Genomic DNA, 24,051 nt, shown 5'->3' on the forward strand with positions numbered 1-24,051 from the left:
CCCAAATAGGAGCAGCATAGTATTTCCGCAAGAAGCACTGATTTCAGACAGTAGGAAGTCAGTGTTCTTGTGGAAATTCAAGCGGCCAGTGTAGACAGCTGGCAAGTTTTTCCGCAAAATCACTTGCTTTTCCGGAAAAACTTGCCAGTCTAGACACTGTCCCCTTGTTTGTTTACTATTTCATGTTTAAAGATTAACATACTGTCTACACTGAGTAAGGTGTGTAGGAAGTCTACTGGCACCCCTTAGGAGGCTGTAATGTGTGCTGCCACCTATCACAGTAGGGGGAGTCACATCTTCCCTTTTTTTCCTGGATCAGAGCTGGGCCTTAACATTCAAATCTGTCCTGCAGTATTTTCTGCAATACATTCATGGAATCATAGAATTCCAGGACTGGAAAGGACCTCGAGAGGTCATCGAGTCCAGTCCCCTGCCCTCATGGCAGGACCCAGTACTGTCTAGACCATCCCTGATAGACATTTATCTAACCTACTCTTAAATATCTCCACACATTGAGATTCTACAACCTCCCTGGGCAATTTATTCCAGTGTTTAACCACCCTGACAGTTATGAACTTTTTCCTAACGTCCAACCTAAACCTCCTTTGCTGCAGTTTAAGCCCATTGCTTCTTGTTCTATCCTCAGAGGCCAAGGTTAACAAGTTTTCTCATTCCTCTTTATGATACCCTTTTAGATACCTGAAATCTGCTATCATGTCCCCCCTCAATCTTCTTTTTTCCAAACTAAACAAACTCAATTCTTTCAGCCTTCCTTCATAGGTCATGTTCTCTAGACCTTTAATCATTCTCATTGCTCTTCTCTGGATCCTCTCCAATTTCTCCACATCTTTCTTGAAATGCAGTGCCCAGAACTGGACACAAAACTCCAACTGAGGCCTAACTAGCGCAGAGTAAAGCCAAAGAATGACTTCTCGTGTCTTGATCACAACACACTTGTTAATGCATCCCGCAAATCATGTTTGCTATTTTTGCAACAGCATCACACTGCTGACCCATATTTAGCTTGTGCTCCATTATAACCCCTAGATTCCTTTTTGCTCTACTCCTTCCTAGACAGTCGCTTCCCATTCTGTGTATGTGAAATTGATTGTTCCTTCCTAAGTGGAGTACTTTGCATTTGTTTTTATTAAACTTCATCCTGTTTACCTCAGACCATCTCTAGTTTGTCCAGGTCATTTTGAATTATGACCCTATCCTCCAAAGCAGTTGCAACACATCCAAGCTTGGTATCATCTGCAAACTTAATATGCGTATTTTCAATGCCAATATCTAAATCGTTGATGAAGATATTGAAAAGAGCCGGTCCCAAAACAGACCCCTGCAGAGCTCAACTTGTTATACCTTTCCAGCAGGATTGAGAACCTTTAGTAACTACTCTCTGTGGGTATGTCTACACTACCCCGCTAGTTCGAACTAGCAGGGTAATGTAGGCATACCGCACTTGCAAATGAAGCCCGGGATTTGAATTTCCCGGGCTTCATTTGCATAAGCAGGGAGCCGCCATTTTTAAAACCCCGCTGGTTCGAACCCCGTGCAGCGCGGCTACACGGGACTCGAACTAGGAATAGGAAGCCTAGTTCGAACTACCTAGTTCGAGCCCCGTGTAGCCGCACTGCACGGGGTTCGAACCAGCGGGGTTTTAAAAATGGCGGCTCCCCGCTTATGCAAATGAGGCCCGGGAAATTCAAATCCCGGGCTTCATTTGCAAGTGTGGTATGCCTACATTACCCTCCTAGTTCGAACTCGGAGGGTAGTGTAGACATACCCTGAGTATGGTTATCCAGCCAGTTATGCACCCACCTTATAGTAGCCTAGGTAGTATTTGCCTAATTTATTGACAAGAATATCTTGCATGACCGTATCAAATGCCTTACTAAAGTCTAGGTATACCACATCCACCGCTTCTCCCTTGTCCACAAGACTCATTATCCTATCAAAGAAAGCTATCAGATTGGTTTGACATGATTTGTTCTTTCCAAAACCATGCTGGCTGTTCCCTATCACTTTACCACCTTCTAAGTGTTTGTGATGATTTCCTTAATTACTTGCTCCATTATTTTCCCTGGCACCGAAGCTAAACTAACTGGTCTGTAGTTTCCTGGGTTGTTGTTCTTTCTCTGTTTATAGCACTATATAATTAACTCAATGACTCTGTAGATAATACATTAACCTTTTGACTTTGGTCAACATGGAATGATAATACTTAACAACTATACAGTGCTTGACACCATCAAAGCAATGTGCAAGCATTAAAAAAAACAACCTTATTTATAGGAATCAATTAATTCTCCACTACGGTACAGCTCTCTCAGTGATGATAAATTGTAACATTTTAAAACAAACTGAAACAGTCCACAACACTGCAGGACAGATAGTAAAGAGTACATTATTGACTTGCAAGGGAAACTCAGTCTGGAAGAATTGGAAAGTGGTTCAGACTGAAATAAGACTACTCCATACTTTCTCTCTACACTATTGCAGATAGAACTCTAGCCATTTATCATTGAATAAAACATCCATGTGCTGTTTAACTTCTCCAGTGGAAAACAGCACTTCAGGAGCAGCATGTCTCTCTCACGCCATTTTGGGACTCTGTTGCACTCTTCCTTCTGAATCAGTGCTGAACCAACGTGTATCACCAAGACCTTTTCCAATAGAACCTGCATGTTCCTTGGAAGACACCTGCCAGTGCATTGACCACATCCCAACACATCTATCTAGTGAATGAACAAGGTCACATTACAAGGTGGAATGGCTGCAGACAGTTTGAGAATCTTTTTGTGGTGTTACATAGAGATTTAAAGGCACAAAGCCCATGTTAAATATGACTATACTGCAACTACTCCCTCCCAACTCCCCTACCCCCCCACCCCCCAACACACAATGAATCCATCCCACCTGTCCACGCAGTAAGTCTCAGTGCCTGGACAGAGACTCAGGCTCACACTACTGTGCTAACAATAGCCATACCAATCCGCTCACCTCATTGGTCAGAATCTGAGCTACCACCCAAGGAGGAAAGTCATGTTGACTGGCTCTGAAAGTCAGTGAGAGCTGTTGCCTAACTTGAAAATCTTCCCTCCCCACATCAAGTCTATAGCATTTGTAACAGGGGAATGGTCCCGCTATCGTGGGAAACTTTCCTGGCTTCCAAACTACCCTGGTGAAATGCACCAGTGAAAGGATCTGAGTCCACACTCCCACTTCTTTTACCCAAAGGCCTCCCTGACCCTGAGGGCTCCCCTTCCACTCTCCTGAGAAGCAGAGTCCTCGAAATCCCAACAAGGCTGGGTCCAGGTTTTCTGGGGCTTAATCCCCAACCTTGTAGTCACTTGGGGCAGGGGCTAGGGTTTCCCCACTCTGGGGTGCTCTCTGCACACTTCATGCTTTTTTGACTCAGTGATCATTTCATACAGTTTAAAGTAAACACAATTTATTAAACAACAACTGATTAAAAAGAAAAGAATAAGGAAAAATGAGAAAGGTTAAATGAGAACACACAGTCCTGCTCTGTAGCATGGGGACATCACAAACAGCAGTCTGCAGAGTGAAAGGACAGTTCACAGTCTGTTCCTTATAGGTCCCAGGACTCTTTGGGTACGTCAAGATTACATGGTTCCGTCGATGGAGCCATGTAAACTAGTTTACCCGGCATAGTCAATGAAGCGGGGATTTAAATAATTCCCGCTTTATTAAAATAAAAATGGCCACCGTGCTGTGCTAATGATCAGACGATCTCGCACAGCACGGCAGTCTAGATTCGGTGCGGTCGACAAGGGAAGCTTTTGTCGACCACTCCGTTAAACCTTGTTTCCCTTGTTAACCATTATTTAAATCCCCACTTCATTGACTATGCCAGGTAAACTAGTTTACATGGCTCCATCGATGGAGCCATGTAGTCTAGATGTACCCTTTCTCAGACCCTGGCTGTACTGCAGGGGGGCTGAAGGTTAGACATGCTTGCTCTGGCAGTGACCACACGGCCTCAGGCTCTAGGTGACAGGAGCAAATACAGAGAGTTTTCTGTAAGAACATTGCTTTCTTGGTTGAATGCACTGCTTGCAGGGGGAGGTGGGAACATGGAGCCTCCCACCAGCCCCAAATCATCATAACACACTGTAGGACAGAAATGAGTAGCTGAAGAATTTCTATTTTCTTGTTAATCGGGCTCATGCTGCTTTAAGTAATAATATGGTACTTATTATCCACAATATTTGCAAACAGACAGGTAACCTGTGGTTGGTTATATAACAGATGAATCACCACAGTAGCTCAGCACACCCACAACAAACACTGACAGGCATATTTTACTTGAATAAAATGAAAACTTCAGATTCGTAAATTGGTGGGCTTGGAACCACCTGGGTTTCACATAAGTTCCTAGGATAATTGGGTCATATTTCTCAGAATTGCATTCTGATGTGTATCTAGATGGGAAGCATGCTAATGCTTCACTATATAAATGGGACAACATTAAAACAAATATTACACAAGCTTGGACTGGCCCAAATTTTGCAGAATACTCTAGACTTTCCTTCTTATAGATAAGCAGAATGTGGAGAAGTTGCATGATACTGTATAATTTTCATTAATATGTTGCAATAAGTTGGGTGTACATTTACCACCAGAACAGCAGCAGCAACCACTAAAATTCTTTCATACTTACATCCCCAGTGCTTGGATGCCTGGTTTTCATCCAATCAGTCTGTGACTGGCCCCTGTTTGGGAAGACAACACAGCAACTTCAGTGTTTAAATAATAATTAGATAACTTATTTGAAATATAAGGCCATACAAAAGTTATGGTCTTAATGCAGAAATTGACTCATATTGTTCTTTGTGCTGTGTTATTCAGACGGCTGGAGTAGATAGCCTTGTTGATCTTTAAAACACTATAGCATAAAAAATGTGGATTGGATTATGGCTAGCTCTTCATGGGTACTCAACTGTGGGGTCATCACCATGACTCAGTTCCTCAAAGATATTTAAGTGCCTGGCTTCTATTGTCCCACTTCATGCAGAAAAAAATGATCCACCAATTCATGTGCCAAGCTCACAGTTTTCCACATAGAACAGGAGAGGCGTAGCACTGTTGACTACTAGTTTGTTGTCTGGAATTCACAGATTACCACACAGATTTCGAAACTACTCTGTGTCTGAATTGCTTTAAAATATTTTCAGTAGTTTACAAAGATCCAAAAAAATCATTTGTAAAGTAGAATACAGTAAACTCTTTCTTAGACAACATGCTAGAGATGGTTAACGGCCCAGAGCTATAGTGAAAATTCAGCATATGTAGGTCACCTACATTTTCAACAAAGTTTCATTGCTAATTCTCTCATCCCCTGAATGTCACCCAAGGAAATTGTGCTGATGGTTAAAAATAATATATACAGAGTATATATCATCAACTAAATTGTTAACATATATGCCATAGAAAAAAGAGAGTATATGTGTAAAGTATATCTCAGTAAGGATATATTGGATCATTATGGCAATTAAACTAGTCTATGTGTACAAGAATGAAAAACAACAAAAATTTCTAATGTGGATTTAGGGGTGCATAAAACGTACAATATGCTGTAATTTTGCAAAATAATACATAAGTATGTAATTAAAGCAAGGATAAAAATATCTACACATCTACAGTTAATGTTTCACAAGCAATGCTAACCTTATTAGTTTAGCTTTTTAATGAATGTTAACTGAGATAAGTGGCTATAGAGGGAGACAACAAACATTTTGATCGCACTATTTATTCTTTTTTGAGTTCTGGTGTCTCTCTTATGTTGCTGTTTAGCTGCTACTTTAATGGAAGCCTGAAGGTTAGAGATTATCATCAAGAGTTTGTATAACTTGCTGTTTATTTATATTGGGCCCATCTAAATACTCCCATGTCCTTGACAATTTTGATAAAGAGACCTTTGCAATGTAGTTTCATATTTCACAATTGAACAGCAAGTAAGTTCTTCATGAGTGCATTTTCTGTGAGGGTTTCATTAGAAATGGAACTTAAATAGGCTGCCAAATCATATACCATCAGCAATGCTAATTTAATTATCATTAGGAAGCTTCAAATGTTTATGTTATAGTTCAGTGAAATTCAGGGAGGAAAACTCCACCGTGCCATTGTTACTATTTCAGGAACTGATGCAAAATACACAAAACAGATAACTAGTTAACCAAGCTTTTTTTCAAATCTGGGACATAAGCCTGCATTTTTCCCCCTCATCCAAAATACTCAGTGACATGAGTACGCATGGGTTTGCAAGTTGGGGGGTTGGTGGAAGGAGCAGGATCTGACTTATAACCCAGCATGTGACCCACATGGCAGCATTAACATTCATCTTGCTCAGAAAAGGTGTGTTGAATGGAGAACAGCTATAGATGTATCCACAGAAAACAGGGCATTAACACATGCATTCTTCAGGTCAGTTAATCAGAGTGTTTCATTGTTTGTGATTGGTGAGCCATCCAGGTTTGTTCCTTTATGTTTTCATTAACCGTTGAGGACACATGTCATGTTTGTGGAGAATTTGTATCATTGAGTCTCATGATTCCACCATTGTCCGTTTAAAACTTGGCAAAACAATGAAAAAGCTTGACGTCTGTAAGCTCTTGAGAGAGAAATCTGTTTGAATTCAGTGTATCATTCCTTAGGCTGTCTGGTGCCAGGTTGGGGAACAAACATATGGTGACTGTACCGTGGGCAAGACGCCTCAAGTTGGCAGGAGAAAGCTGCTTATTCTGCCAGCTCATCTGCCCATTTCTGTGGTGGAGCATGGGGAGGAATCATGCTCCCTCGCTCTTCTCTTCACTTTTTGGGCTGATGCCCAGTTAGATGCAGGCTCTTTCTCTGTCCCAAAACTCCCATGGTATCTCTCCACTTCAGAGAAGAAAAGAAAGAGAAACTCTGTGACAGTGAGTCTCAGAGCCTAGCCCAGAGGATTTGAGCACATGGGCATGTGTGGTGGGGTTAAAAGTAGCACTGTAGATGTTCCACTCAGGCTGATGCCGAGAGAGCGCGCGCTCTCTCTCTCTCTCTCTCTCTCTCACACACACACACACACACACACAGGCTCAAGTGCACTACTAGCCACAGAGCAAGCAAAATGCCTCTGGGTAGAGATCATCAAAGTAAAGAATAGATTGGAGATAATGAGGTCTGAGGCATTTTTACTGAAAGTATAGTCCTCAGTAACGGTCTTTCTTTCCCAGCAGTATTGTTGTTATCTCTCAGTAGAGTCGATACACATTAAATGAAAGCCTGCCTGATTTCAGAAATGAAAATAAATTCTGTCAGCACTGAGTATGGCTTATTCACTTGTGTCACTTGCACATACACTAGCCCCTGCCAACATTTAGAGAGCACTGCAAGATTCTCAGAAGCAAGGCTCCCACAAATATCAACAGGAGGCAAATGCAAACAAATTTGAGTGCAGACTTCACATCTCTGCAAGGTCATGAAGGGTGCAAATCTGGAATGGGAGAGGAATGTCACCCTGCTGAACTGCTCATGAGAAAAATGTTCCGTCATAGTTTCATGCTTGGGAATGCATGCGCAGTACGTTCTCATGGGATTTTAGAAAAGAGCCACTTATAGAGGATAGACTGGGTTGTGTTAAATAAGAACTGCAGGATATCCTGGGACATTTTAGTTAAATTTGTAACATTGGAATATTGGGGAAAATAGGTAAGGTACAAGATGTGAGATAGATATTTACTTCAAGATGTCCTTTGAAACAGCAGAGGAATGGGGACAACATTCTAGAGTTTAATCGTATTCTCCCACAAATCGTTACTGCAGAAATTACAGGAAGTAGAAATATGAAGGGGAGTAGCGTGTGAAATATTTCTCCACACCGATAAAGTATGATTTGATTTTTGTAAGTATGAGAAGGTATTGGGCATGTTTATGCTTCCCTACCTCTCAGTTCAGAATTACAGAAGGTCTGAGTGCACCATTTTGGTTGAAATAAGAATTTACTCAGATGTTACTTCTAGAAACTAGCAGTATATGAATAAATACTGCTGTGTTTCTCCCACCTTCCCAATAATCTTCAAAAACCAGCATCTGCTTCTCTCTTTGTAGCACCCCACCATGATCTTCTTCCTCTTCCCAATGTCCCCACTCCTTACCTTTCTTGGCCCCTTAACCCCACTCCAGTGAGATGTAAGACTCACAGTATGTCTAATCTATATCCCTTTTCTCGAAAAAGAGATGTAAATTAGACACTTCAAAATTGCAAATGAAGCCGTGATTTAAATTTCCCGCACTTCATTTGCTAAATGGTGGCCGCGTTTTTTTCCGAAAAGGGGCTTTTCAAAAGGAAAAATGCCGTTTAGATGGGGATCTATCGAAAATAAACCCTTTTTCGAAAGATCCTGTACTCCTGTTTTATTTTCGATAGATCCCCATCTAAACAGTGTTTTTTTTTTCAAAAAGCCCCTTTTGGAAAAAAAAACGCGGCTGCCATTATGCAAATGACACGCGGAAAATTTAAATTCCGGCTTCATTTGCAATTTTGAAGTTTCTAATTTACATCCCTTTTTCAAGAAAAGGGATGTAGTTTAGACATAGTCTAAAAGAAAGAAGAAAGATCTATTAATACTATGCAGATAAGAGACACTTTCCATAGCTGAGGACAAAAGACACTTTTCACTAAATGGCACAATTGTCTAAGGCTCAGTGCCTCAAAAAAGCCCATGTTGGGGCTATGCACCCGTTAACGCCCAGCTAGGGGTGTGCCTTCAAGGCATATTTACTCCTTTAGTACACTCATTTGAAGAATATGTAGTTTCTGTGGGATATGCAATAACCTAGAATGTTATTGGATGTTATTGGGATTAAAATATATTGTATAACACAATAGGCAAACTAGCAGGGAAGGGCTGGCATAAACCATCTCTGAATGAAGGATTGTTTACTAAATGATTTTAAACTAGTTTCCATGGTTTTGGATATTGGAAGTGAGGCGTTTTCTTGTTTGCGTTTGTTTTAGTTACATTTGAGAATACGGATACAAAGTGGGTCAAACACCAGGAATGAAATCAGAAAGACTTTTCTCCAGGGAGCAATGAGTTTGGCTTAGAGATACCACAGACCTTAGTTAAGGACAAAAGCATAGTAAAATGTTTTAGTAAAATGACCTTTGTTACTCCGATCATCTTATATTGCCAAAGATGTGTAATTTTCCTTGTGTAATATGAAAACCAAATTATTTTTAAGAGAAGTTTGTTGGAAGGGGCCCTATTAGGGTATATAAATTTTTCTTAAATATTTGAAAGAGTGGAATAGAGAATATCTAATAGTTTTTAAAAAAGAATGTTGACCAAAGGTCTGTTGTAAAATAACATCTGTAAACAGCCACTGCCAAGAACATTAGAAAGTACACCAGGTGCTTTGATGGCCATGACGGTCTGACTGTTAAATAAACAAGGTTCTTGTAAACCCTTCTGAAAAGGGAAATACGATTATTTTGATTACATGAACCAAAACCTTTCATTTCTGAAGTTCAAGATCCTTTACAAACACTGAGCTATAACAATGTAGCTATCTGGATGCAAATCCACGATTTAAGCCAATACAGTGTGATTTGTATGGGTGCAAAGTAACCCAATTTTAAACCAAGTTTCATCATTGCATATTGTATCCACAGTAGTGGTGGGCAGTGGTGCAGCTACTCCACCAGCTTAAAAACCTAGCATGAAAAACGTCTGATTTTAAAGAAATGGTTTAGATTTATTGAGATACGTGGAACTAAAGATAATATAAAAAATGAACCCCTCTACCTCCCCCCAAAAATGCAGTGAACATAAGAACGGCAGTACTGGGTCAGACCAAAGGTCCATCTAGCCCAGTAGCCTGTCTGCCCACAGTGGCCAGCACCAGGTGCCCCAGAGAGGGTGGACTGAAGACAATGATCAAGCGATTTGTCTCCTGCCATCCTTCTCCAGCCTCTGACAAACAGAGGCCAGGGATACCATTTCTATCCCCTGGCTAATAGCCTTTTATGGACCTAACCTCCATGAAATTATCTAGCTTCTCTTTAAACTCTGTTATAGCTCTAGCCTTCACAGCCTCCTCTGGCAAGGAGTTCCACAGGTTGACTCCACGCTGTGTGAAGAACTTCCTTTTATTAGTTTTAAACCTGCTACCCATTAATTTCATCTGGTGTCCTCTAGTTCTTCTATTATGGGAACTAATAAATAACTTTTCTTTATCCGCCCTGTCCACACCATTCATGATTTTATATACCTCTATCATATTCCCCCCTCAGTCTCCTCTTTTCTAAACTGAAAAGTCCCAGTCGCTTTAACCTCTCCTCATATGGGACCTGTTCCAAACCCCTAATCATTTTAGTTACTCTTTTCTGAACCCTTTCCAAGACCAAAATATCTTTTTTTTGAGGTGAGGAGACCACATCTGTACACAGTATTCAAGATGTGGGCGTACCATAGTTTTATACAGAGGCAATAAGATATTCTGGGTCTTATTTTCTATCCCTTTTCTAATAATTCCTAACATCCTATTTGCCTTTTTGACCACTGCTGCACACCGTGTAGAAGTTTTCAGAGAACTATCCACGATAGTTCCAAGATCTCTTTCCTGATTTGACCTAATGCATGAGTTAAATTCCATCAAAGAGATCAATTGTTATATAATTGGGGAGTAGAACTTGAGAGGCTTGTTTCTAGAACCTGAAGAAGGGATTCACTTGTATTATAAAGCTATTTTTAATATAAATCCAGCACATTTCATTCTGAAAATATTCAACTATATTTCAGAAATTTAATATACCTGGTTAAAGAAAGTGATGTAACACCAAACCCAGAAATACACTGAAGTTGCAAAGTTTCAATTCAGATGCAAGCCACATTTTTCCAAACCTCAGCAGGATCTAGAGTTTTGCTTCAGGTACAAAGGAAATATTAGGTCTTTGAAGAGGGAGTGGAGGAGAAACAGAGAATGATTGAGAGGTGCCAATAGTATTAATAGATTTACTCTCATTCCAAGTTTCAGGAAAGTTGAAATATGAAAAAAATATCTCCCTGCTATAACACTAAAAGTGTATGTGTTAAGATCTTTAGGGGGGGAAAAAGGTGTAGAATCTCATTCATAATTGATATATACAAAGAAAACAATCGTAATTCTGACAGCTCACCTACAAAACATACCTACAATCTTGCTGGGTTCCTAGGCAAGGTGGTGTGGGGGTGCTTTTCACCCCCAAAAAGGGCAGGACTTTGGGTGGGAGGGTTGGAGCTGCTTTGCGCTGCCATGAGAGAGCTGCACCTCCCTCAGTACAATCTGGAGAGCATCGTGGGGTACTTCAGCAGTGATTTAAAGGACATGGATGTTCCAGGCTCTTTTGTATCACTGAGTCACGAGGCAGATGCTCCCTCCCTCTCCTCATCGGTGGGCCTACCTACAGCATGCAAATATTTCAGGGCTTCAAAAAACCAATGATAATAGAACAACATCTTAGTGCTGGGATGAGCGAGATACAAGGCCCAAAGAAAAAGACAACTTGGAAGTTTGTCTCCTTTAAACCAAACACAAACTGCAGTGACGCCAGGATGAAATTATTTATAAAATATAGACTTTGACCAATGGAAAACAGGAATTAAATGTTAGTGCTTACATCGGCAGGTAAAGGTGTTTAAAATGGGTAGTTAGGAATAAAAGGCGAATGTACGTGCCTAGATTTAGACATCCAAGTTTGAAACTGGCTTATTTCAGACAGGCCACCTATCAGCCAAAGATTAATGTCTCTTAGCAATTACTAATGTATTGGACAAGGTTCAGACCACTGACCTAAATATGAAGGGCTCCACATAACATTTGGTTTTAACTAGCCCCTCCTATGGTAGATTACAAAATATTAATCTTACTCAGTGGAGTTTTCAGAAAACACTTCACACTGTGCACACAATGTAATTGACACAGAGTATTAGGAATATCTGCTACTTGAGCTTTTATCTGTTCTCACTACTGTCCCCAACCATCTCCTTTATAGATGTTCTCTTTTCTCACTGTAACAAGCACTTTTATTTAACTGGAGTCTACCAAGCCCTTAGATAATCAAGTCATGAGTGACAGAGATGCCTATAAATAAAAACAAATGACTTTATTAACAGAATCATGCTAATTTTACAATTATGGAAATTCTCAGATTCCTATTATAATTAGCCAAATTGCTAAGTTATAGTTGTGAAAGATGAAAAACAGAAGTAACTTTCTTAAACTGGTACAATTGCAATTTGCTTCGATGTGGGAGAGCCAAATGTGGGATCTGAGCTCCTTACTTTGGTTTGTGGACTTGCAGTAAGCATGGCAAAGGCAGCTTCTGCAGATCATAATATCATGAAAATTAGAGAAAAACACCTATTAGATCATCTTTTAGACCATGTCTCTCATAGAGAGAGAAAGGAGTGGCAAGTACCTCTCATGCCACCCTGTGGCCGTGCAAAAGTAATATTGCTAGAATATGAAGTGAATCATACCCAGATGTTCCCAGAAAAAAGAGTAAACAATTTGAGAATAAAAGAAAATACAAGTGTGGGGAGAAATGAAAAGATTTGATAGCATCTCCATTTTGTGGTTGGAAGAACCTTCCATTTTACTTGATAAACTGTGAGGAAGTAAACCTATCACTACCAGAGGCTGTAGCAATAATAAATAATAAATAATACATAAAATAATAATAATAATAATAATAATAATAATATTTTTCTCTACCAACCCCTCCCCTCTTTATCATTGTGTTTTAGGAAAACCCATTTACAAAACCCAGAAATCTGGAACGGGTAGGGTGATCATATTTCCCTATACTGAATACAGGACATCTGGTAAAATTACTTGTATTCAAATAAGTTCAACAGCAATCAAACGTAGAAATGTTCAAATTAATATCAAGTTGACTGAGGCACTATTAAAGAGAAATACAGTGTAGTTGGATTCTTTTTATTACCTTATTTTTAAGGCTATAGGGAGCACACGGAGAGGAGGGGCATACTCACACCACTTCCTTCTGCCCCCATATAGATACAGGTAGAGGTGACACACATATTACCATACACCTCTTATACACAGGAGGAAGTGACTGACTAACCCAACTGTCATTCCCAGAACTCTTCACCCTCCATGCCTGGCTGAGCTCTGGGACAGACCCACCTCTCCTGGTACCTGGCACTACATTTTCCCAAGGCAACACACAGGCAGAGGGAATGCAGGGTCACATCCTCCTCTCCAGATTTCTGCTAGGGTCCACACCAGAATGTGGCCAGCAGCAGTGTTTTGGCTCTGAATGGGAGGGAAGGGATAGGGGCTGTTTCAGTGCAGGCAGGAACGGGGTGAGGCCTAAGATGCATTGTGCACCAGCGTCCAGGTAACCTCACTGCAGCAGCTTCAGCAAATGCAGCCTAAGAGGTGGCTCAGCAAGGAGAGGATGCCTACAGGATGGAGCAGCCTCTTGCTCCCTGGAGTCAAAGCCCAGGGCCCAGGGAAGGGGAGGCACAGGTAAGAGGATGCTAAACTCCTGCTGTGGGGGCTGCTGTGAAGCCTGCAGGTCTGGGGTGTACATAGGCTGGAAATCACTTCCCTCCTCCCACTCCAAGGCTTAGCTCCAAGGTGAAGAGGCTTCCTCCTGCATATGCTGTGTGATGCTTTGGCACATGCAGGGCTTGTCTCCTTCTGGCTAGTGTCCTGTGCCAGAGGGTCTTAGGCTTTCCTAATACACCAGCCCAGCCACACACAGTGGGGAAGGGAAGGAGCCCTCCTTCCAGGCTCCTGGGTGAGCTGAGCACTTCAATCAGGGGCTGGTTCTCCACACAGCACTGGCAGCAGGATGCACTCACCATTTGGGAGGATATGGAGGAGCTTAGGGTTCAAGGGGAGGGGTTAAAGGGCAGAGTAGGGAGAGGACAGAGAGAGAGAGAGAGAAGATAAAGGGCCAATGGGTGTGCAGCAGAGATGACAACCATTCACCGCCTGGTGACATTCATCAGTCACCGCAGTACCCAGCCAGTGCCACCCAGAAAGCCAACAGTGATGGGGCCCTGCTGCCTGAAAACGGACATGCAGCTGGGACCAGTAGGGGAAGCAGCCAGCCACACATGCTGTGTCTTTGCCCTACCACCAGCCTTCCATTATCAGACACTGGAAACCCCACTTACTATTGGTGGGCAAGGATCTGTCAAGGAGAGATCCAGCCAACAGAAAGACCTGCCGGTACTGATGGGGGGAGACTAAAATTATTGGACAATTTGCTCATTTTTAAGAAACAGTTGTGTAAAGAATCCCGTGTTAAGACTAAGGGTCCTTGACATGAATTTGGAAATTTTGCAGATATAAAATCAATGGCACTTGAGCTCTTTTGACTATCAAAAAACCAACATTTTATATGAAGAGCAAAAAAGCCCCCTAAACAGCTTTAGGTAAAAATAGGAGATTTTTAAACTAACTGCTACCTCTCTCTTTTATTTTCCTTTCTGCTCTGAAGTCACTTTTCTTTTTTTGAAAGTCAAATTCCTTTAAACCTCTAGTACCAAAGCCAGGTCATGTGGGTAGCAATTCAAGACTGGGCAATTTGCTGAGCTTTTTTTAAAAATCACCCAACTGAATGCATAAGTATGACTGTGAGGGATGAATCTCAAGGTTATTTTTTTAAAGTATAAATTCAGTTACAGCCCTCCTCCCTCCGTCGAGACTCTTTGCCAAGGTTCCATTTTAAAATGTACAATTGCAGGCGTCTGGAGCCACACACAGTCATAATAAACCAAATGGGCTGTGCTCTGTTAAACAGTACAACAGGACAGAAACTTAAAACTACAAAAACGTGAACTGTTCAGGCTGACAGGTGAAAAGCCTGAACCCAGATAGATATACTGACTTAAATGGTGGATAAACACTTTTTAAAAGTAAGACAGCTACTTGGACATCTTGAATTGTGACATGGAGGAGGAACCAACAGGGGCTGAAGTCTATACGTATTCATGCACAGAATTACAAACTCCTTCTGAACTCTGCAATTCACCACAGATTTTGCAGTTATTACCTGTTAATTGGTAAATGATAGTAGTCTCACCAGTTTAAGATGACACATCAATGTCATTTGCAGCCAGTATGCATCAGGATGTATTCTTTGCAGTGAAAAGAGTCAAGGAGATTTACACCAGTTAAATGATCTGGCACAATGAATATATCCTTGATTTCAAGATGTCTGGTTTTCAGTTACTGATATTTTTAGCAAGTAAGTCAGTACAGTCAACTGTACATGAGCTGGAGATATAGGCTCATGTCCCTGCTCTCTTAGGCTTCTTGTCTGACCTTGTACAAGTCACCTAGCCTCTCTGCGCCTCAGTTTCCCATCTGTGAAAAGGGTACAATGGTATTCCTATGCCTCAAAGAAGGGTTGAGATGATATATTCATTGCCAGGTGTTCAATAATGGGGGACTATAAAAACTGAGAAAGATTTTTACAACCCTTCCTGTCACACTCTCATGTCTTGTATCGCTACTGTCTAAATTAGGTTGTAGCTCCCTCAAGCAGACACCATATTTGACTATGGTAGCATGTATCCTAAAACATACTAGCGGCAGCAATAACATTATCACTGTTAAAATGCTTGTGTTTAAAGGCTAAACTCCTCTATGTTATAATCCTGTTCACTTGTTTTCGGTATCCCGTAACTTCTTGCATTTGCTGAAGTAAGCATCTGGTAAAAAAGCAAATAGGAAACTTGTCAAAAGTCAAGATATATTTGTTATAGCGCAAACTAGAGAAGTATCTTCATGGTCCATCCAGCACCTGGAATGTTAGCATCAAAACAAACAAACAAACAAACAAACAAACAAACAAACAAACAAACAAACAAAGTAGGGAATGGCAATGATGGATTCAGATACATTGACTTTTAGTGATGTGTAAAGAAAAGTGTTACCTGTAAAATCATCATATAAATACTACCAGCTGAAATGTGTAACTTGGGGAGCACAACTTCTGCATAAGGTAAATGTAACATTGCAGCATGGGACTGCTCTTCAGAGACTGGTATCACACACAACTTTTTTCCTGTGCCATATTAATAAATCTGACTGACATTGGTTACTTGGTCTTCTCTGGAGTATATTTCATAATGAATCAAAGTATGGTCAAGCAATTGACTATACCATTTATCAATAATAGCTGTGAAGTAGAGAGAGAAGTGGGTGAGGTGTCCTGTTTTTGGCTCTTATGTCTGAGCATTGATCACCTGATCAACTTCCTACCCTCATCTGTGGTAGCAAAGGGTCCACTTCCCCCCTCCCTTTTTGGGGGAGGGAGGTTGGTTGAAATATCATCTGGACAAAAAGATTCTCTCTAGCCAGAACTGCTCAGAAAAGGCACTTGATGGAGGCAGGAGAGAAGATAAATGAAGAGTCTAGGGAGTAGGGCAGGTGATTTAATAATGCACATGACACATCAAGTTGATTGACTATTAGAGTGGTTCTGTATATTGTGCATATATTATATCTTGATTCGCAAACTGCAATATAAGCAGAAATACTTTGAGAGTTGTAAAATATAAATTGGATTTATAAATTGTAATTTGGCATAGAAATGCAATTGATATCTACTATAGTTCTCATACTATTACATTTAATGTTAGTAAGACACTCTAAGGATATTCAACTTGAAGTGGCATCAGTTTAATTATTTCCTAATAAGTCATAAGTTTCTGAATGCTAATAGGTTTTTTCAGAGACCACCAAATGATTATTAGAGCCCTGCCCATATACGTAGTTTGTATCCGTATCTAATCTGCAACAATGGTCTGCTGATGTCTGTGGATTTTCAGGGCTCTATTCATTCAATAAAATAGATGAAACACTGACGAGCTTAAAATCAAGATGGACCGTGTAGGCAAAGAAATGTCTAGGTCTGAATTAGACAGACTTAAATAGGATATTTGTCGCTGTCGTATCAGTTGGGTAACTTTTTAAATAAATGTAAAATTAGATCAGCCAAAGATCACCATCTAAATAAGGATGACATACAAAAATATAATGCATATTACATAGGTATTGCCAAAGCAGATCAGAACAGCAGTCCATCAAGTCCAATACCCTGACTGACAATAGTTAATAACCATGTGCCACCAAAGAAATGTGGAATAAATTCTGTAGCTGACAATTACAAAGCAACATGCCCATAAGGGAATTTTCTTGCTATTTCTGTCAGTCAGTGGTTAAAGATAGAGATTAATAGTAAACTGCCAAATAGAATTGTGGAGGATCTCATTATTCATGTAAATACTGAGTCCTATAACCTCTTTAACACAATGTCATCTTGTCACAGTAAGTTCCATCGGTTAGTTTCCCATTGTACAAAGAGTATTCCTTTGTCTTATTTTTAAATGTGTACTGTACTATGAGAAAGGATAATCAGTGACATTTAAAATAATCTGAACAGGCTAGACACAAAGTAAAAATAACTCACTGTCAACTCTTAAAATATATTTAACAAGCTAAGCCTGAAACCTTTCCAACTTGCCCTGTAATGTCATTAATTCTAAATAAAGCTCAACAAAGTTTGTGACTTTGGTTCAGACTAAGAAAAACCCAACGGCCTGCAGGAAGTGGTGTTGCTGATGCCATTCTTCACCTGGAGTCAGTTTTCAGGCATTATGTTGGATGTTGTTGCATTTACTGTCTGTGTCCATCTACATTTGAGCTGGGAGGTATGATTATCACCTTGTATGAAAATACCCACAATAATTCTACTTCATTCTGCTAAAAATAGCAGTGTAGTAGCAGTAACAGACTAATTGTCAAAACACATAGCTTCCTGGATCCCCTGGTTATGTACTTGGGTGGCTATGCAAAGTTATAGCCTATGCTAACTTGGGTACATTGTTGTTTTTAGCATCAATTTGACTAGCATCACATCAATTTGACTGTGTGAACTGGAAATTCCATTTCCCAGTAGATGTAGCTTGGGATAAGATATGAAAGTGAAGTTTTAACCATTTGTAGTTGTTAAAGAGCAAGTGCCACTTTTCATAAAAGTATGATTTATGTATTAAATGCTTACTAACTTCAGTCGAGGGCATTCGTCCAACATTATGGGGCACACTTGTCAATCTTTAATTACGGTGATGTGTAAACAGACTTTCAGGTATTCCAGATCAAATCAAATAACCCAGAAACAGCATACTTTGGACAATTATCAATCTGACTCCTGCTCTAGTCCCTATAAGAGCCACACACCATGATTACCCATCCTCCTCAATATCCATTGCTCTTTGTGCAAGGGAGCAATTGAAGGCTGTGCAGTATTCCCAGAAGGCTAACAAATTTAGGCTACTATGGACAAGGAAGAAAGTCTCAAAAGCCCAGGAGTCTACTGAAGTAGGCCCTGAAATGCACTTCCTTGCTCTCTCTATCTATCATCTTCATCTCATGTGCGCTATAGACCACAAATTACAGTGGAACACCAGCTCTGCTATAGTTATGGTTAAGAACTCCTTTCTCTTACTGAAAGAACAGTGATCTCTTAGGGTATATCTACACTGAGACTTGGGGATATGTTTCTTAGCTCAAGAGACATACTTCCAGCATGCTAAATATAATAGTGAGGCCAGAGTGGCATAGGCAGTGGCTCAGGCTAGCCACCTGACTAAGAACTGATAGGATTAAGCAGGATTGCATTCTGGTGACTACCCTGAACCACTGCTTATACTGCTGTGACCGCACTGCTGTTTTGTAGCACACTAGCTCAAGGAAAACTATTACATGTGTGTATGTTCTGGTACCTACCCCCAAAGAAGTCCTGACTCCTTTTGTGGCTCTAGAAAATTGTGGTTTGAACTGGCTAATCCTGAAATATTCTGTGTTCTAAAATGGGTAGTGAAAAAAAAGTGGTGTAGGGCCTTCCCCCCATCTCTTCTCCTCTTAACTTCAGACTTAATGTAGTCCTTGAACTCATTACTTATATTTGAAAATTTGTGACTACACTTTCAAAGTATTAGGGTTTAGACTGTGCTGCTCAGTAATGCTTAGATCCTGACACCTGTAGTCATTTGCATCAGCATATATGAATGCAACTGTTTTATGGGACATTCTAAATACCCTGATGGCCCAGAATATGAGATATGTCCTGGGTTCTAACTAACATGTTTTCATCATTGATTTCAATAGAACTACTCAAGTAAAGGCTCCAGGATCAATCACATCTTCATGGTGATCAAATATCTATTGCTATTTCAAAAACTATTAAAACTATAGAACTCATCAGAAAAATTGCCAAAATTAATATTTTGGTTTTGTTGTTTTTTTTACCAGTTATAATTAGAATATATGTTAACAAAAATCACATATTGTTTGTGACAGTCAGAAGATATGCACATTTTATGAGTAAATGAGCCCAACTGTAATGAATAAATGGATGACCAGAAATTGAGCAATACTGGCTAGGCAACATTTACAATAGAGCCTTAATTTTCCTTTCATTTTAGCATGTGGGGGTGTGTAAGTAGATAACATTAATCAAAATTTTAGAATAAACCTTCTGGTTTCATAACTCAAAACAATGGTCTCAGTAACTCTTTTAGTGTGAAAAGATGACACACTTTCTAGCTACAGCATATTGTAGTCAAGAGTCAAAAATATTTGCTGTGATTAATGACCAAAGTATGCATATTGCATCATCTTTGTTCTCAGGAGATTACTGGGGTCTGTTCATCATTTAAATTCTGGCAGAAACTGAGACTGTGATTCAGCAAGCCACATGCTGAACTGGGGCCAGAGGGGTCAATCCTGAAACTATGCACAGAAGTAACTTCACTGACATAAGCAGTCAGTTCGAGGCAAGTCAACGATAAATTATATCTGAGGCCCTGTTTCTGAAAAATTCCTAGATGTATGCTTACTTAGCTCATATAAATATTCCCATTATTAAGCATTCAGGCAAATGTTTGGAGAACCAGGGTTTAAGTTGCTCTCCAAGACCTGAATCCTGAAAAAACTTGGAAGAGTATGTTTGTAGTTCTGTTGAACTACATAGGACCAGTGTTTATAAAGATGCACATGTGTTAGTGTTTGCCAGATCAGAATCTAAGAACATCAAACACCCCCTGTAAGAAAGGAAGTTGATCTCACTTCCTATGTAATTAAGCTGTTAAAAGCTTCCATGTTTTTTCTTAACTTTGATGCAAAGTTTTTTGTCTAGTTGCAGCAGTAGGCAGGAGCATAATGGCTCTCTAGTGTATTGTATCTGTCATTTATATGACAAGTATTTCATTAAAATTTAAATAAAGTGGTCCCAAGGTGGTCTGTTCTAGGAAAATGCCAGCTGTGCATTATTTTTTAATATTTTAATTAAATAAAAAGAAAAATAATCAAATCCTTAATAAAGCCAGGGAAAACTGTCACTTGTGAATAGTGAGCTACTAGACATGAGTAAGTATATGTCTGAAACTAGAGTCATTGCAAAACTTTCCTACTAGCCTGCTTTATGGTTTGTGAATGATGAATGAAATTGACTAGCAATGCCTTGCAGTAATATTTCAAATTATGATACAGAATACACTTTAACAAATATTAAGTTCTATTAGAGTCAAGAAAAGTGTTTAGTTTTTCTGTTTTTGGAAAAGCGTATAGAAGTACATGAAATAAAATATTAATTAACAGACAGCTGAATAGGTTGAGGATGCTAGAAGTGTTTTTAAATTCCAATATCTTATTGCATTTGAAATACTGCAAACAATTTCAACTGATATAAATTTTAATATAGGAATTAAATGTAGTCAAAATCTATAAATCTCAAATTGTGAGTGCCAACTTTGAGCCCAGAAAACAACATCAATTTGAGAGTAAATAGCATAATCAACACAGTTCTTCCCATGTTTTTGAATTGCCCGATGTTCCTTTTCAATTTAAATTTAACATTAAAATAAGCCTCTTTTTGAGTGATACTCTTTTTTCCAGTCCTGGAAAATTTACATTGACACATTTTATGATGTGCTTTTTGCTGCTGTTGTTGAACTATGAAAACCAAGAAAAAGATGTTATCCTGAAATGGGTTTGTAGATAGTGTCTACAGTGTCCTTTAAACCTTTTAAAACAGAATCCTTTTGTCAAATCGTGTGAGCTATGGCTCTTTAACATTCTAAACCTGCTATGGCTGCTGGGGCAGTTTATCATGAAAGAATAGAAAAGAGCCACTGGCATATAAAAAAAAGAAAGAAAAATCCTGGGCTTACAGACAGTGCATTGTATAACCAAGGCTTAAAGAGGCTGCCATTAAGTATATTTCATAATATGAAAAGACAGGCCGATTTTGGCCCCCTCGCCTGGCGGGATCAGTGCTGTCAGTGCCATTTATTTGCAATCCCCCCTGATTTCTGTATCCCACAACCCTTTTGCATAAAAATGAACCATACAGGCAGTCAAAACACCTGCTTTACTGACAGGCCGATTAAAGCTTTGATTTATCTCTCAAAGTGAGAGCTGGTCTGCTGTTACTGGGGCCTTGAGTTGGCATATAATTCATCAGAGTTTAAGGTCTTCTTTCTGTGTCCTGAGTTTCAGCTGTGGGTGTCTTTTGTACCTGCTTGAAAGTTCTGTTAACCCCGAGAACACCCAACCCAGCTGGAAGCTGGAGTTTTTAATCAATATTGATTCAAGCTTCTCAGTTCAAGTTATTAAGTGACAGTAAATTACTTGACTAATTTGGTAGGCCCAGAGAATACTCAGACCTGCATTTCTTAGGATCCAGTTTGGCATTGTAGACCCTGGGAATAAGCTGTGCTAGATAGAAAGGAAGTGCTCTATGATTCTATAGTTTCCTACAATTTTCCCCCTTTCCCATAGCTCAAAAACTGACATTTGACATCTGTGTTTTGTGTTATTTAGAGATCCTTCACTCCTTTATAGTAAAGACTGTTTTATATTCTAAAACCACAATTTCAAGGGACTTGCCTACACACAATTAAATTCTGTCCATGTTCAAACTATAACAAGTGGGAGCAGCGCTTCTTAGAGAAATGGGGAGAAAGGGGGTTGTAAGCTTTATGGTTGCAAGAATGCAAAAACACAAGTTTTTTATCTCTGCTCAAAAGTTCTGTTTTTTCAAAGGAAACATTTGGAAGTGGTAGTGGGTATTTTGGAAAAAGGGAAAAGATTTAATTTCCTAAATAACAGCAGCTTTATACTGCACGTGTGCCTTTTTTTCCCAGCAAAAAAAAAAAAAAAAAAAAAAACTATTTTGGCAAGGATACCTTGTGGACCTGTTTGGCTCCTTCTTTGTCCTTAAACTTTAAAATCTCTTAAATCAATGGTCTGAGAAAGAGACTTTGCTTAATAGTCCTGACCATGGTAATAAAATATCACAAATTATTCATTGTGCATAGAGTACATGAACATTTTCTGATGGAATATTTTTTCTTTAGAAACTGATGTGAAATAAAAACTTTCTTTGGAAATGTGTTAATTTTTAACACTATTGTGTTAAAAACATTGAAATACATTATTTTAATGAGTTTGAAATTCTTTTGTTTGGAGAGGCACTGCATTTTCTATTATAATATGAATTAGGGAAAAAAAACCTAACAGCAGCTGGCATTTGTACTCTGCTAGACAACACATAGAAGATGTGTGCAAGACAGCTCCTCCATTGGTGTAAACTGGCATAGTTCCACTGACTTCAGAGCTCTGACTATTTACTGTACTTGGATAGTAAACTGTTGTTCTTACAGATGTGTTGGGCACATATACATTCCATGTTCTACTTCAATGCACTCAAGTTGGAGACTGGCCTGTGTTACCACTAGACAGTGCACAAGCTCCATATAGCCTTGTGTTCTCAGGTGAGAATATAAAAGGGGCTTGTCCACTATCTCCCACTCTGTTCTTTCAATGGCTTTGTAATTTTTCAAGTAGAAGGAAAGATGGAGCCCTGGAATGTGTATGTACAGAATACATAGAGTTAAACAACTGAAAGGGACCTCGAGAAGTCCAGTCCCCTTCACTCATGGAACATCTCAAAGATACGTGCAGTCCTGGAAGTTATTATGCGCATAAACCTACTACTACATGCGATTTATCAGTGATAACCTTTATCAACTTTGGACTTTTGATCACTTGAACAGAGGTTGTAAGAATGACTTGCATTGGTAGTGGCATTGATATCAGAGGCTTGAGTGATGGTGTAATGACTGGAAAAGATGAACATGTTGATGCTTTGCTAGTATCAACTATTGGGATATTACTCAGAAGGATTCATGAAGTGGAGTGAGTCATTCTCAGGAGTTGAAAGACTTTAGCAAGATTATAGCAGAGCTTAATGCAGTCAGAAGTCTAATATGAGATTTGCTGAGCTGACACTATGATATTGATTGACTCTTAAAGCTCAGAATAGGCTACAGAAACCTGGAAGAGGTTCTAAAGGAAATAGTGTCATCCACATAGAAAGCCAAAGCTACAGAAATATCTGAGATCATTCTTCAATTTTGGAAGACTAAAGCTTCAGGAAAAAGTCTTACAGGGGTAGCCATATTAGTCCGTAACTTTGAAAACAATGAGTAGTCCTGTGGCACCTTAGAGACTAACAAAAATATTTGTAGTATCATGAGCTCTCGTGGGCAAAACCCACTTTTTGAGATGAGCTTTAGTGGAGAAAAAAGACAAATATAGTTTTGCTTAGATGGAAAACTGATTTACCTTAGACATACATTTAGAATGTGACCTAAGGGAAAGCTTTCTTTAGAGAAGTCTGAAAGGAGTGTCCACCAGGAGAGGTTGAAGTTCAGAAACCTTCCTCCTTGCTGAGGTGGTTGCCACCAGAAATTCTGTCTTCATAGACAATTCATGTAACAAGGTTGTAAGCCATAGGTTCAAAGGCAGGGAATCTTATTTTGGAGGGAGTCAGACTGAGATCTCATGCAGGAACAGGATCAGAACGAGGAGGATAAACACTGAGTAGCTGTTTCAAGAATCGGGAGATTTATCAGCAGAAAAAATAGGAAACCCCCCCCTCTCACTAGCAGC

At 39.6% G+C, this 24,051-nt stretch overlaps 1 long non-coding RNA gene across 1 annotated transcript in view; it reads right to left on the reverse strand.

The window, feature by feature from the left end:
• LOC142829588 (uncharacterized) overlaps positions 1-24,051 on the reverse strand; it is a 185,361-nt gene that overhangs the window by 13,232 nt on the left and 148,078 nt on the right. The window contains exon 3 of the long non-coding RNA XR_012904135.1: positions 4,688-4,739. This is a non-coding gene — a long non-coding RNA (uncharacterized LOC142829588). The remainder of the gene's footprint in view (positions 1-4,687; positions 4,740-24,051) is intronic.

The sequence above is a fragment of the Pelodiscus sinensis genome, chromosome 5 (genome assembly GCF_049634645.1).
Source record: "Pelodiscus sinensis isolate JC-2024 chromosome 5, ASM4963464v1, whole genome shotgun sequence".
NCBI lineage: Eukaryota > Metazoa > Chordata > Testudines > Trionychidae > Pelodiscus > Pelodiscus sinensis.